This window comes from Carassius carassius, chromosome 45, assembly GCF_963082965.1.
Source record: "Carassius carassius chromosome 45, fCarCar2.1, whole genome shotgun sequence".
Classification (NCBI taxonomy): domain Eukaryota; kingdom Metazoa; phylum Chordata; class Actinopteri; order Cypriniformes; family Cyprinidae; genus Carassius; species Carassius carassius.
This window is the reverse complement of record NC_081799.1, coordinates 17036678-17053837: the sequence shown is the minus strand read 5'-3', so window position 1 is coordinate 17053837 and position 17160 is coordinate 17036678. Positions and strand designations below refer to the sequence as shown.

The following is a 17160-nucleotide window of genomic DNA, read 5'->3' as shown; positions in this document are numbered from 1 at the left end:
GGGGATGGATTACATTACACTCTCAGAAGACTCAAAAAGTTCCCACACAGTGTCAATTCAGTTTAGCAATGCTGTCACAAAAATACACATAGCCCTGATCTGCTACTCCAATTCCATAGTTAAACCAGTCTTAAAAACACACAAGGCCACAACTGATGAGTAAAGCTCATGATAGGGGAAGCTGGAAGCAGCAACAGCAGGTCATGATGTTGTGTTTGGCCATAATTAATCATCTCTGTTTTGCATTTTTGATTCTGAGGAGCTCTGATTAACCCGAGGATCAACAGAAACAAACAGAAGCAGAGAGGATGTGGATCCTGTGGCACGTCTCGACACACAGACACAGTCATGTCTGTCAAGTCACGATCATGTTTTCCTTCTGTTGTGATCAAACTCTCAAGCTGTTTCTAAAACAGCACATTCCCAGCGTGAATGCTGGCGCCTGCTTGAATATAGAGAAAAAAAGACAATAAGAATACAGCAAAACTATTACATCTGATAACAAGGAGTTATGAAAACACAGTCCCTGAGAAAACAGTGACGACCGGTTTATGGGATAAAACCAATTTATAGAATGTCACCACCCTTGACAAACTCCTGCAGGGATCTATTTCAGCCACAGCCACAGATCCTGTAAGTCCCAGCAAAAAAACAAGAACAAGACAATCACAAGAGATTTCTTTATCAAAAGGAAAATTCCAGGTTATTTTATCTGATTTAAACTGTTTATGGATTACTAAATATTTTTGTTTTTAAAAGAATGGTTTTATATATGTGACTCTGGACCACAAAACCAGTCGTAAGTCGCTGAGGTATATTTTTAGCAATAGCCAAAAAAAAAACATTTGTAGGCTATGGGTCAAAATTATCGATTTTTCTTTTATGCCACAAATCATTAGGATATTAAGTAAAGATCCTATTCCATAGAAGATATTTTTTAAATTTCCTACAGTAAATATATAAAAAACGTCATTTGTGATTGGTAATATGCTTTGCTAAGAATTCATCTGGATAACTTCAAAGGTGATTTTCTCAATATTTAGTTTTTTTTTGCACTCTCAGATTCCAGATTTTCAAATAGTTGTATCTCGGCCAAATATTGTCCTATCCTAACAAACCACACATCAATGGAAAACTAGTCCAGGGTCACACACATATACACTCACCTAAATGATTATTAGAAACACCATACTAATACTGTGTTTGACCCCCTTTCGCCTTCAGAACTGCCTTCATTCTACGTGGCATTGATTCAACAAGGTGCTGAAAGCATTCTTGGCCCATATTGATAGGATAGCATCTTGCAGTTGATGGAGATTTGTGGGATGCACATCCAGGGCACGAAGCTCCCGTTCCACCACATCCCTAAGATGCTCTATTGGGTTGCGATCTGGTGACTGTGGGGGCCATTTTAGTACAGTGAACTCATTGTCATGTTCAAGAAACCAATTTGAAATGATTCGAGCTTTGTGACATGGTGCATTATCCTGCTGGAAGTAGCGATCAGAGGATGGGTACATGGTGGTCATAAAGGGATGGACATGGTCAGAAACAATGCTCAGGTAGGCCGTGGCATTTAAACGATGCCCAATTAGCACTAAGGGGCCTAAAGTGTGCCAAGAAAACATCCCCCACACCATTACACCACCACCACCAGCCTGCACAGTGGTAACAAGGCATGATGGATCCATGTTCTCATTCTGTTTACGCCAAATTCTGACTCTACCATCTGAATGTCTCAACAGAAATCGAGACTCATCAGACCAGGCAACATTTTTCCAGTCTTCAACTGTCCAATTTTGGTGAGCTTGTGCAAATCGTAGCCTCTTTTTCCTATTTGTAGTGGAGATGAGTGGTACCCGGTGGGGTCTTCTGCTGTTGTAGCCCATCCGTCTCAAGGCTGTGTGTGTTGTGGCTTCACAAATGCTTTGCTGCATACCTCGGTTGTAACGAGTGGTTATTTCAGTCAAAGTTGCTCTTCTATCAGCTTGAATCAGTCGGCCCATTCTCCTCTGACCTCTAGCATCAACAAGGCATTGTCACCCACAGGACTGCCGCATACTGGATGTTTTTCCCTTTTCACATCATTCTTTGTAAACCCTAGAAATGGTTGTGCATTAAAATCCCAGTAACTGAGCAGATTGTGAAATACTCAGACCGGCCCGTCTGGCACCTACAACCATGCCACGCTCACAATTGCTTAAATCACCTTTCTTTCCCATTCTGACATTCAGTTTGGAGTTCAGGAGATTGTCTTGACCAGGACCACACACCTAAATGCATTGAAGCAACTGCCATGTGACTGGTTAATTAGATAATTGCATTAATGACAAATTGAACAGGTGTTCCTAATAATCCTTTAGTTGAGTGTGTATATATAACAACTATTTCTATATATTACAACTATCTCTTGTAATTTCATATATATTATCAAACTGTAATTAATGACATCCAATTATCCATAATTATTAACAATAAGTCAATAATAATTTTCATGTTATGCTTGATAACTGATAAATGATGTTATATGATGGCCAAGGTAATCTAAATATAAAAATAGGGAAAACTGCAAAAAACAAACAAACAGAAAGTATGCCAAAACATGCAATAATAATAATAAAAAAACATAGATACAATAAAAATATAATATAATATAATATAATATAATATAATATAATATAATATAATATAATATAATATAATATAATATAATATAATATAATATAATATAATATAATATAATATATAAAAACAGTCATTCACATTTAATTTATACAAACTGTAATTATTTAGAATGTTCATTTAAATGTAACAACTAAAAGGAGCGGCTCAATTTAAAACAGCAGGAAGACTAATTTCACATGTCTTCTATATGAGTTTTTGCCTCATTAATGTACCTGAAGTCATAAAAGCAGGTTTAGTTCATAGCTGATGCCATAGAGGAGTAACAGCAGTGACGTCACCTTCATTTCATGTCACTGACAGGTGGTCTGACTCTGAATGTAATATATGCCATCAAGCTGCTCCTGGGTTAATCATGATCTAGACACCCATGACCCAGATAGAGCTTAACCACCGCTATGGGCTTGATAATCACAATGCATAACAAATCTCATTAGAGACCTGCTGATCTAGGATCATATTTGTGGTGTTTATATCAGTTCAGGTGATTGCATTATGACACAGGGACGTTACCGGTGTCATAATCCTTTTACTTGTGTTGCTAGAGAAATTTGATCCAGGCCATAGGCTCCAGGGGAGCTGTTACTAAGATAAATATGTCTCTCAATCAGGGGTTTTTAATCATCAGGAGTTACCCAGAAGGTTTTGAGTATGACACTCAGCCAGCGTTGATCTCATAAAAGCAAATTCAAAGCAAAAACCAAATCCAGCCCTGACTTCAAAGTGTTTTAAAAAATAATTCCTGACATTGACTGAAATCTGTGTTCTCCAGCGCTAATGTAACAAATCCAGATCTTTAAATAACTCCAAGGACTCTCTTTAGTTTTTTTTAATATAAAATACCACTTATATAAAATAATAAAAATACAAAATGCAAAAAAAATATATATATGTAGAAATATATAAATTTTTTTAAAGATAAAAAAACCGATAAAAAAATAAATAAGCATTTGAAAATAATAAAACAAAATTAAGACAAATTATATGAAAAAATTATATAAATTAAAAAGATAATAAATAAAACTTTTAAAATAAATACATATTTTAATAATAATAATAAAAAGATTTAAAAAAATATTAATAAAAAATCCTCCATAAATCCACTTTGACTCTTCAGACAAACTCATCAGAAAGCTGGCTGGTTGCATCCCAGTGTGATTTTCGTCATGGGCTGTCTGGTATAAGGCTTCCATTGAAAAGTTATTTGCACTTGAGTGCACAGTCTGACCTTGAGCAGCCATGAGTTCAAAATGAGAAATGGACAGACACAGCGGTCCACCAGGACCATCTAAGCATTTATCTGCCTCCTGTTGAGAATGAGTGCTAAGAGAGAGTGAACCTGTGTAGTACACACTTCTGAAGGCACAGAAATGCAGCAGGACAAGCCTCACGGTTGCACCTTAGCATGTCATCTCCTTCACTCCGCCAAACAGCTAGTCTTTTTGCAATTCTCATTTGGGCTAACTGCAAGAGATTGCGTGTTTGTCCAGTGGACCGACAATAAGCTCTGACTTGCCTTAGCTATTGGATTTGACCCTTATTTCAGAATTTATGAGTGTTTGGTTCAATTTCCAGAGTAAATATTAAACCTAATAATAGGTTTCCTCCACAGGGAGACAGAAGTAGATTTGAAAGGATACCCTGAAAGGAATGCACATGTTCCTGAAAACGTGCATGTTAAGTATTTGAAAATATTTTCCTGTTAATGCCAAAATAGTTCAAATAAATGGAAAATAAAATGCAAAAGGTTCAGACAATGCTCATCAGCATATAAAATGATTATCTTTCTTCTACTATGGTGGTTTCTCATAATGACATAGATGAGAGAATCTAAAGCTTCTCTGATGGGTGAAGCTTCTGAGAGGTGTGACAAATAAACTAATTACTCAATGTGTGAATTAAGAAGATGGCAAGATAAGCCACAAGGCTTACTGCTGACTGCTCAGGGTTAATGATCTGTCTGATCTTGAAATCCTGCCTAAAATCTCTCTCACAACCCCCCCCCCCCCCCCCCCCCCACTTCCCTCCACACATACAATAAAAGATGTACATAAAGATGGCATCAGAGCTTCTTCTGTCATCAGTGACATTTGCTTCAGCCACCAGCTTGTTATTTATCTACAAGAATAGCAAATGTGTGGGAATACAACCATTCCTCTGCTGCCCACATTATGGCTGAATCCTCTAAACAAAGAGCGATAATACCCACAGATCAACAAAGGCCTCTCAAATACAAAGGGCAAAGATAAATCAGTTCACAGCTGTCAAACATAAGTGACTTAATAAAATCCTCTTATTCACATTTCACACACTTGTATGAAATAGTTTATGTGATGTGTATGAGATCCTGTATGAATGAGAAGGCCATGTTTTTAACAGCTGATATAATATACAGTGATGGACAGCTGAGACAAATAATCAGATGATGTTTGGATATTTTGACATTATTATATTCAACAAAAAATAAGGTTGCTTAACTGATAAACAGAAGTGTCAGTTTGAGAATCTTATCAAATTGAAAAATCAAACTGAAAACAAAATATTTGAAATACATTTTGAGTAAATGAAAATGTTTATTTCAATTTCAGAAATATGTGCACATCTTATGCACTACCAATTTGTTAAATTACATTTATCTTTTCTGTTAGACACTGCCATTTTTGGGAAATTATGGAAATTTTTGTAATAACAATAATACATTTTAAATGGCTGAAAGTCATTACAAATGCAAATGTACCATTTAATTGAGCTTAAAGGGACAGTTCACCCAAAAAGAAAAATTCTGTCATTAATTACTCACTCTCATGTCGTTCCAAACCTGCAAGACCTTTGTTCATCTTCCGAACACAAATTAAGATATTTTTGATGAAATCTGAGATCTCTCTGCCCCTCTATAGACAGCAAGGGTCATAGCGTGATCATGGCACAGAAACATAGTAAGTACATTGATAAAATGGCCTAAGTGACATCAGTGGTTCAACCTTAATTTTACGAAGCTAAGAGAATACATTTAGTGAACAAAGAAAACAAAGATAACAAATTTATTCAACGATTTCTTCTATTATGGAACAGTACTCTGCCATTATCGATGCATTGTTGACAATCAATGAATAAAGTTTTCTTCGCGAACAAAAAGTTTTCTTGTAGCTTTGTAAAATTAGGGTTCCTTACTATGTTTCTATGCCTTGATTGTGGTAGGACCCTTGCTGTCTATGGAGGGCAAGAAAGATCCCAGATTTCATAAAAAAAATCTTAATTTGTGTTCTGTAGATGAACTTAGGTCTATCGGATTTGGAACGACATGAGGGTGAGTAATTAATGACAGAAATGTCATTTTTGGGTGACTTAACCCTTTCATGCTCAATGCATCTGATGCAACATAGAAATTGCAAGTACCTTCAAAAGGTGTTGTTTAAGATGATTAACTGGAGCTGAGATAAGTCTATGGACGTCCTACCACTTCCTTCCCCACCACAACATCCCCTGTTGCACTTTCTGAGATTGGGCTCATCTTCTCAGGCAGTGTCTAAGCCTAGTCTCTTCCCTTTAATCTTCTCACAGCTCAAAGTTGCCCCACACACTCACTCATTCATTTCAAGTCTTCAGTGCAACGAGACACCTTTTTGGCAAAACCTTCACAAATATCTGAGATTGCCACCACAAAGACAATGATCAAATAAATGACTAAAACAATTTAACAATCTGAAACAAAACAGAATTAGCAATAATTAGCGTCCAAAGCAGGTAGGCTAGTTGGGTTAAGAGGATCAGAGTTGATCTTTATGCCATTTTGAAGAGCGAAAGCTTCACTGTTGTTACTTTGATGAACGGATGATCTGTCAGGGTGGAATTGAAGAGCATTAGCCTGCCAAAAATACAGTTTTTGCCATCTCTCTTCTAACAAAACACATTCGATGCATGTCTGCAATACAACGCTCTGTTGCAGTGAATCCCGAGGGACAATAAACAATAGCATTCGCTACCAAATCCCAACAAAGCACTCCTTTACAAGCCTCGCTTTCCAACAGGGGTCCGTTTTCAAGAAGGATGTGTGGAGGCCTGGGTAACAGAGTCACATTACCCTTTAACTTCGGAGATTAGATTGCAGACCTTCAAAACAGTGGCCATGATAATCTGCTGCGACTTCTTCCATCATGATGGAAATCTTATTCTCTAAAGTAGGTATGAAAAATCGGTTCAACTGCAGAACGACTTACTGAAAATCTAATTTCAAATAAAACCAACATAAAAGTTAAAAACCACAGCCATGAAAGTCAACTTTCAAAACTACAATCGTTCAGACTGACAGTGTTTTCTCAATCACTGAATGTTGAAGAAGTATCTCAGGTTTAGTCACTGCAGGGATTTCTGTATTACTCACAGGACAGCAAATGTATTTATTCATCTGTTGGTGTTATCGCGGTGATCTGGGAACAGTGGAATTGCCTGCTGAAGAAATGCTGGAGCTTATCAGGGAGTGCCAGGCGGTCAGAGAGGAAGTGGACAGTCAGAAAAAGCAAAGGTCTAAATGCTATCGCTTCCTTAATTCATTGCTCCCTCTGCCCACCTCTCCCTTTTTTCTCCCACCCTTCTTCTACTTTCCCATTCTTCCTCTCTGCATTTCAAAAGAAAACATGATACTAAGATAATGTTCTTTTGCACAGAACATGAAAGTGAACCACTTTCCATACAACTACTAGATAAGTCTTTCAACACAGAATAAAGGGCTTCAAAGTAATTCATACAAACTATTAAAAAAGATATTTGAGCCATAATATGGTAGACTAAACTTTCCAAATTTTCCAAAACGCATTAGCAACTGGAAATACCCACATACTATGCAAATACAAAACAATCTTTGGGTCACCAGTCAGTTGTACACAGAAAATTATTTATATAAACTCAATGGTGGTCATAAAGAGTGAGAACCAATAACAGATTTACCACAGACACTATATAGGGCATTTAATTTCAAACAAAAACATCTATTACATTGCTAGACAGTTATATAGAGTTATTTGTTCAACCACAAAATTTTAATTAAATACACAGTAAACAGTTTTACTATGAAGAACCATAGAGGCCATCCATTATTAAATTGATCGCCTATGGCTTTTTAATTAAATACGAGACATTTATGCAGAGATTTAAGCATTATGATATAACAGATTCTCTTTTGGTAAACAAACTTGCTACTAATGGGTCTGCAGTGATGCATATTGAATGCAAATGCAAATTAGTACTTCATGTAATTACTTTTTATGGAAGGAAGAGTAGAGACTAGTGTTTAACTCATAAATCAAGGCATGTGAGAAATAAGCACAAACCACTGCATTGAAACCACAAAATGTAACTATGCAGAGACTAATATGGCTGTTATACAGCATAGAAGCACTTGTTTGTATTGTTATGCAATGGGATGCTAACAGATTTAGGAGTTTCAAACTCTCTTTTAAAAATGTAATTAGTCAATCAGCCATCGGTCGCTTGAACCCTCTTCCCATTAGTATTATAAGTCTAAGCCTGAAGAAAGCACAATACTTCCAGGCTAAAGGGTCCACATGTCAAACACTTTGACCAATCAAATAGTGCATAGTTAATCAGCAGCCAAGTAATTATGAAAGTACTATGGTGCATTTTTTTTGTGTGTGTCTCTAGGGAGATGTTCCAAGAGGACAGCAGTCTAGCTCTTCATCTCTTCTTTTTATTAATGACTGAAAGAACAAATAAGATCAATTACTTGCCGCAGAATTTTAAACAGCTAAGGTAAAAGTGTATCCACTTTATTTTTCAACATGGAAGTAAGCTATTTTCTGTAAATGTTTTATTAGCCTCTACAGGTAAATACTTATTCCTTTTTTTTTTTTTTTATTAATTTTAGTTTTGAAAGGCATATAAAAAGCTCCAAAAGGCTATGATCTTAAGGAGGTCTGGCTCTTGTTAAACAACAGAGTGCTGCTTTCTGTACTACAAACTGCACTGAATGTCTTTTTGCTCTCTCTCCTCTGTGACTGCATGCACCAATTTGATCAGACAACCCAGGACAAGTATGCGTACTTAGCTGCAGTGCCCCAATAACTTCAGTACGCAAATTCCACTTCCAGCTTCGCTGTATTAATAAATAATACTTCATATGTTGCACTTTAAGACTTTTCTGCAGATGTTCTCTGCTCAGTCAGTCATGAGAATTAAAAGGCATGAGATTTACCTTAATTCTCCCACCAGAAATAGAAAACTCACTGAACACTGGGACAGGCTTCCTTCACTGGCAACCAACTTATCACCTGCGTGCAGGTTTGACAGCTGCATCGCTCATAGAGCCTCAAATATCATTCAAGACCAAAACATTGACACTTCAAAAGAAACGTGTGAAAATGAACCTCCGATTTAATTTGCGACAGCTGAATGTTGAACAATCTGAAGGCATTTATTCGCCTATCCCTGAATCCCATGCACAGCATTTCCAAAGATGGGATAAATTTCCAGTTACGCAGAAATGTGTGAGATCCAAACTACTACTGCACACACAATCCTCAGGCTGCGCAGTAATCCTTTGCAACTGTGCATTTTAAATCTTTCATGTCTTTATAAAGCTTCTGAGAATGATTTCAATGTCACTTAGAAGTTATCAACCTAAGAATATTACTTCAAAGATGTAATATTCAGTAAGGTGATTTGTAACTGCACTGCTACTGTGGCTTTGATGGCAAAGACGGTACATCTAAAGCCTCTGCCCTGTATTCATGCTGATCTCAGGTTCAAGAAAGCCAATTCAGTCGAAAAATGTGAAAACACTTCTGTAATGAATAAACTATATATCTGTAATTTAATTCTATAATACTTCAATAATGAAAGAAATGTCTTTTGATATTTGGCACTGCTGTGAAAACAGAAGATTCAAATCAAATTAATGGTTCATTTTACATGTCAAATGAGCCATTACAACTTTAATATTATATTGGGTTTACCCTCCACACACACTCAAAAAGTATCTGTGCGTGTGCTATTCTGGGATTAAACCAACTAGCTAATTTGCTGATTCTTTGCAATGCCTAAATAATCCAACTCTAATCCTCGCAGTCTCGATTAAACAGTCAAATCTGGAGCTCAGTATCTTTCTGCCTTTTTAATGGACACCTCACTTCAATACTCTCTGATCCAGACACTGCTGGTGTTTCCTCACAGCCTCCGCTCAGTGTATTACCGTTTATCCTAGAAAGTTTTCCGTCCATATTGGTGCCCAAAAGACTGTCAGCATTTAGTTTTCATTCTATACGAAAACTCTTACCTATAATTAACATAATTAAAATTCATAATGCATTCTGTAATTACCATCGGACAATTGCCTAACTTAAAATAGATAGCTTCAGTCCAGGAAGTTGATACATTATTCCAGAACTACACAAAAAAATTACTGCATGATCTAATCAAATTTTAGAAGATACATTTTATCTTTGGAAAGTCTCATAATATTACGGCATAAAGACTGTAAAGACATATTAATTTATTCAGTGATATTCATACTTCGTAGTTTAATTTGTGAGAAGATAAGTAATTTGTTGTTTTTATCTCTTGATGAATTCCATAAATCTCACATAAAATCCTCAATTCTCAATCATTCCCAGTCTCAATAGTATATCCGGAATCTCTCCAAGGCTGCCATCATGAGAGGCAGCAGGTTAAAGGTGAAACAGTTTAAATGAACATCCATAGGTTTTCATCAAGTGCTCAATTATGTATCACACAGTAATTAGGAGTCTGAATTATCGATAGTGGAGGGAAAAAGCAGACCTGCTCCTGACAGCTCCGGCTATTTTTACACTGATGGAGAGAAGATGAAAACACTGGTGCACCTCCTGTACTGATTATTTCTGAGTGGTGAGCGGGAATGAATGGCTAATGACAGTGACTAGCAGTAATGGATTTGGCACAGGGTAAGAACAGGACATCTCTTTCATTCACTTTAATGTGTTTTAGGCGACACTCTGTTGGGGGACCATGGCTTTTATTTTCATAAGTGTTTCCACATATGTCAAGAGCAAACTGGGAATGGAGGGATGCATGGAGTGCTACCTGTATAAATTAGGAATAAAATCGATTTAGGAAAAGATAAAGTAGAAAAATAAATGTTACTCCAGAGATTGCGTTGGTAGAACTATTTGATAATGATCTGTGGTTGAGTTCAGAGGACCACGTTACAACATACAAAGGAAATAAAAAGATTTATTTGATGCAAAGCCGGGGTTGTAACAATTGAAAACCTGGGCTTAACTGAAAGACGCGGGGACTTGGAATAGATGCAAGAATTTGAATCTGAAACACGCACACACACACACACACAATATGTGTGTCCCTGCATGTCGTAATGCATACCGCATCACCCCGCTTCCAAACTGCATGCTTGATGTAGCTGATGGGAGCAGCAGCTTGTGAGATATTAGCTCGACATATACCGCAGAGATGCAGCATCACCCCTGGGCTGTCTTAGGAGGATAAAATTATCATAAATTATCATAGAAATAGTCTATATGCTTAGATTGGAAGAAATAAAAGCAGGGGACAAATTCAAATATCTGTATTATGTCTTGCATGGAAAGCACACAGTAGGGCTCCACAAGAAATAAAATGTGCATAAATCCAATACAAATGCAATAACAAATTACAGCTATTTAAATGGTCTTCAGAACTTTCAGTAACAACTTGTGGTTGTAATAAGTGCGTTTTCGGAATCACAGATGAGTGTTTTGTGCTTCAAATTATACTCTGTGGCTCAAAAATGAGTGCTAAAGAAACATCACCTGTTAATTTGCTAGACAACATGTCGCTTTGCTTACAAAGCAAAGACACAGTGGCAAGAAATGTGTACTTTATATGTATGTATATACTGTATATACACACAAAAACACTGTATATGTATATGCATGTATATATTTAATATGTATATATTTAAGAAAAATATCTTATGTTTATTTTTTTATATATTTATATTATATATATAAAATATAAATTATATGAATATAAATACATACATTTAATAAATACATTGTATGCACACACACACACAAACACACAAACTTCTATAATACATTTTCTTCTGGGGAAATTATTTTATATAATAACAAAAAAATAACTTATTAAATCAAAAAATTTTTATTTATTAATTAAAAATGAGCAATTACTCCACTAGAGACAGTCAAACATGATTTTTGTACAGCACTAGTAGCAGGCACATAATAAACCGAATACTAACACTTTCGAACTCAAACACTACAAGTCCTACAAATGAGAGCCAAAAATAACTCTGTGGCGAGCCAAAGAGGATCCACCTTAATGACTAAAGGATTTAAGTGAGAAATCAATGACAGTAATGATCAGTCACTAATGAGGAAAAAAAACACACTTGCCAAGCGTCAATGAAGGTCACAGAGAGCCAAGCGGCAACAACCTGAAGTTTAATCACAATACCAGTATACAAATTTAAATTTTACCGTTGTTCTCTTTAAAGAAGATTTTCCAGTGAAACAAATGCAGGTTAGTGTTACTGAAAGTCATGAAGTGAGTATCATTTTTGTTGCCTATCAACAAAGCTATATTTCCTCATTTCCCTTTGTGTTTGTTCAGACTTGGCACAAGACGCATAGCTGCTAAACAATAGGGTTTAAATCTAAATATAGTAAGCTCATTTTAGAGCATTTAATTCTTACCACTGCTAATGAAAGAACATGAAACAAGAGGTCACTGCCTGAGGCTTGGCCCCTGAATCAATCCCCTCCTATTTAGAGCATTACTGCTTGTGTGGGGCAATGGCCAATTGGTCAGTGGATTCGTGGAAGTCACACTGGACTAAACTAAATGTGTTATTCAGGATCAACCCATCCTCATGGCACCCTTGATTGAATTACAGTATACAATATATTTCCAGTAAATCACAAAGTCTTGAAGTGAGAGCAAATGGAATGGAGAATTAAAACAACAACATGCAAATTAAATCAATGCTCAAACTCATTTTAGTTGATGTTGAGAACAGCTCTGACTGTGTGCATCTTGTCTTTGAAAGCCCGATGGGAGGATAAAACCAGCGAGACAGAGGGTCTTTACCTCTGAGCTGTCATTATCGTAATGAAGTCTAAGCTCGCCAAAACAATGGTGTGCGCCAATGATCCTAATACTCCCTCTGAAAGTCTATAATTACAGCTTATAATGAGAGTACCACCAAAATTATTGTTATAGTCACCAGAATGTAAACACAGGTTCAGGACCCTGTCTGAAGTATGAGTATGTAATTATATGTGAAGATGACTGTTCTCAAAGGTTATAAATGACTGTGTGCAAGGTGTTTTTTTTTTCTTACAGTAATGAGGTTTTGAAGCTGTACCCGGCCACAGGAGCTGAAGTAGGCTAGTGCTGATGAGCTGTAAAGTAAAGCTTTCTGTCCTCTAATGGCTGATGAGGATGACAGCTGCACATAAACTCAGTGACAGCTCACTTCTGATTCTCACTCTTTTTGCAATCTCTCTCCATAACAATTGTTTTTCTTGCTCATATCTGTGTCAGGCTATTTATCTGAAGAAAGAAGTGTTCTTGGCAGGAGAGCTATACAACACACTGTGACCCCAAGGTCACCCATTTTACCCAAAGAAACTCTTGATCAGCAATTGAGGCTTAACAAGAACCTCTCAGTAGGCCAATAGGCAGCTGCCTAATAGCAAGGTAGCAGTACACTAGGTTCTAAGTATCTGTTTCTTAAAAATCTTAAAAAATTACTGTTTCCTGATGTACATTAGTTAGTATTATGTTGTATAATAATTCAGCAATGTTAACTAATATTTTTCACTAGAATAAAAATTAAGATTCTACCATATGAAGATAATGTTTAAAAATATTTCTTACAGTGTAAAGGGAGAACTCCAGGTATAATAAGACAATATGACAAGAGAGACAGTCAGACAGTAAATTGCTGTCACTGCATTTCAGCACTGTATGATTCCTGACCAGCCACATGAGATTACACTGGATTTTAGCAGTGGTAATTACTCTGTCACTTCCTCTACAAAAGCTCAGCTAGCTCTTCAAGATTACTCTTCTCCTGAGTTGCATTAACTGGATTTGCAGGATTCATTTAGTTTCATGTCAATAGTTTTGATGCTCTGCTATCAAAAAAAGAAAAATAATAATAATGAAAATTTCTTACTTTTCTTGTTGGATTGCAAGATAAGGATAATCAATATTATTATGGTAATGGATAAAATAAAAAAAAATATGATTTTGAATTAATTGGTTTCATATAACGATATGTAAGCCCCTTTACAAAACACAATAAAAATTCACTAAAAATGAATTGCACCCGCTGACATTCATTTGCACGAGCTGTCTGCGTTGCTTCAGCATTCACTAAAGGAATTATGCAAATAAGGAAATGGTGCAAAGATGCACCAAAAATTGTAATTTGCCTTAATTTAAATATGCATGTCTTGGTTAAACTGGACTGTATAGGTTGTGAAAAAGACATAGGTGTCCCCTCTGAAATATGTCATGCTAAACTCTGCCCTTCTGTTTCTTCCACTGAGATATTAGTATGAGTGAGAATCTGTGCGTGCCTTCAAGAGTTGACAGGAAGGAGTCTCTGCGTCTGACCTCAGTATCTCTAGTCAAGAATTGTTACACAGATTCCTGTAAGACCAGCTAGAGAGCAGCGTAAAAGCATCAACACAACGTCACCCAGCATGAGCTCAGTATAGGCTAAACTGACACATCGGCACAACAACCTGCCACTACACCATACCAAGTTAAATTTAATGATGAATGGATCCAAAAACACTGGTGATCTAAGCTGCTATAGGACTTGAATGAATCACAATCTTTTCCAAAAAAAATAAAAAAATTAAAAAAATAAATCACTCGAAAGAAAATGTCAACACAAAGAAACAAAGGCACATCAAAAGACAATTGGTTGTACAAGCCATGTAATGAAAAATCCTCTCCAAGAGGATATGTCACATGGATTATGATGCCATTATACATATGTGTGTGTCACTGTGTGTATTTGCAAGAATGCAATAGGCCAAGAAGAGAGTTGGGAAAGTCGCCCACTAGTTTTCCCATGACCCCAGACCGAACTGAGCATGTTCCTCTAGGGACACAGCACTGGGAGAGGGAGACCACTCATTTCTGTACATGGGACATCCTGATACTCAACACACCCCACATCTCAAACCCTAACCAACATGGCATTAATGGAAAAATGCCAGTTCTAGCTGCAATGACCCCAAAAAGTATTCGGACAGTTTCAGTAAGTCACACTTTAAATGTACCTTTGGTCTGGTCTGAATGTAATTGGATTAGATAAAATATCAAATCAAAATTTTATATATATATATATATATATTTCCAGATATTTGCATTTATTTCTCAAGGTGAGTTTTAGTGGATTTATAAAATCCTCTCAGGTTCACAAAGGTGCAGTTCATCACATGAAAGTTCCCAAATTCATTTTGTCTCAGTTCACACAAAAGTGCTTTCATTAAGGCATTTTACCTTTAAACCATCACTATTGGCTAAAATTAGAGTCCATAATCACTCTTTCTCTAATGAAAAAGACTGTTTTAACTTGTAAACAGTTTTATCAGTGCAGATTCTCTCCTGATTCAGAGGAGATCGCTTTCTGAATGAAGAAAGAAACATTAGTGACAGAGGATGCATATTTTAGCCAAAAGCATGGTTTTAAGTTACAATTAGGGGTGTATCAAAATATTTGATTATTCAAATATTTGTTCGTGGTTTGGCATTCGATTTGTAATTTTGAGGTTTGAATAATCTTTTTTTTTTTTTTTTTTTTTTTTTTTTTTGAGTGAACGTCATGATTCAGTCCATCTGGAAAAGAAGATGGGAGCACTTTAAATTGAGTGAGGACAAAACAAAGGCAGTGTCCCATATGTGCAATTTGAAATTGGTCTACCACAACAGCACATCAAGTTTGAAAAATCACCTGTAATTTCTGTAAGTAGTAATATATTGTTGGTGTAAAAAAAAACAAGCTGCTTTTATCCGCCACATGTCAATCAGTAATTTTACATGATAAAAATGTGCACTTAACTTTCTTGGAAAATACTTGCAAATTCGGCAGCCATGAAAAAAAACATACAGTAGCCCAGGCTAATAATAATAATTTTGATTTTGTTCTTAACAGACCTGTGTGCTTTGTATCACTAGTGCAGTGTCCGTTCTCGGAGCATATAAACACTGTCTGCATGAGGTGCACCACTTCTGGCTCGCCCTTCTCTAGTTTATTACAAGATTATTAATTCTGTATGTTTCGCATGTCCATATTGCACCAAAATGCGACACTGCACTCCCTTGGGTCCGCTGCAACACACCCGCCACAGGTGAAGTCATTGGATGGATGGTTCTCGACATAATATAGATGCAAACAGACAGACAGATACACAGAGATTCCTGCCTTTATTAGAGAGAAGAATATGTTCAACCCCCTCCTTTCGAAGCTTCGAATATTCAGTGTTGATTACTACCGAAGCTTCGAAGCTCGAAAAATGGTATTCAGACCAACCCTAGTTACAATGCCTTAATTATGGATTTGTTTTTTACAAACACATAGCTTTTCACTTCACAAGACATTACTGGATTTGTGTTGACTACTTGCTAAAGTTGTTGCAAAGTTCTTCTAAATATAAAAACAGGACAAACAAAACCGGGCATGAAATTGCTTTGTTTTTATCAGTGTCACCAAACGGCTAACAAGGGCTTTTACCCAAAGCCATGCTTTGACTTGTACAAGCTACCAGAGCAATGCAGGATTACAGGAACTTATGATGTTCTTCTGAATTTATTTTATCCCTGCCACCTGGGCTTAACACAGAAACCCTGCAATGGTATTTTTTTTTGCGCTATTTCATTCCAATGGGTTTAGTAAATCCTTGGTTTGCACTTCAAATGTCTGACCTGCAGCTCAAGATTTCACATTAGGTTCAAACTTTTTAACTGATCAAGTTCTCTCAATAAAAAAAATGTAAAAAAATGTATTTACTCAAGGAAATAGCCGCTGTTAATCCATTTTATATTCTTTTTAGTTCCCTCTTTTCTAGGCACTGCAGAGAAGAGGACGCACCTGCAAAATGTGTCGCATTTGCATGCATGCATAAGAAAACAAAGATCATTAATCGCAGAACCCTCATATCTGTTACTTACAACTGCTAAAGTATTGCTACGTCACTTTATTTCCAAACAATATCAATTGTTTGTACTTTACATACAGAATAATTAAAGGGAAATGACCTTATTGCTTTGGAAAGCAGCATGTCAAATGACTCCATGAGCATATGACCACACCCAAGTGAAACTAGTCTACTCATGAAGTGTTTAGATAACAGTGTTTCATAAGGGCATATGACTTAAGGGACATCATGTAGAAGTATTAGACATGTGTTATTAAGGTATTATATATGTGTATTTTATATATTCTTC

The 17160-nt window shown here is 36.3% G+C and overlaps 1 protein-coding gene across 1 annotated transcript in view; it reads right to left on the bottom strand.

Annotated features, from left to right (window-relative positions):
* LOC132127042 (endothelial cell-selective adhesion molecule-like) overlaps window positions 1–17160 on the bottom strand; it is a 33579-nt gene that overhangs the window by 15507 nt on the left and 912 nt on the right. The gene's annotated exons all lie outside the window — the stretch shown is intronic.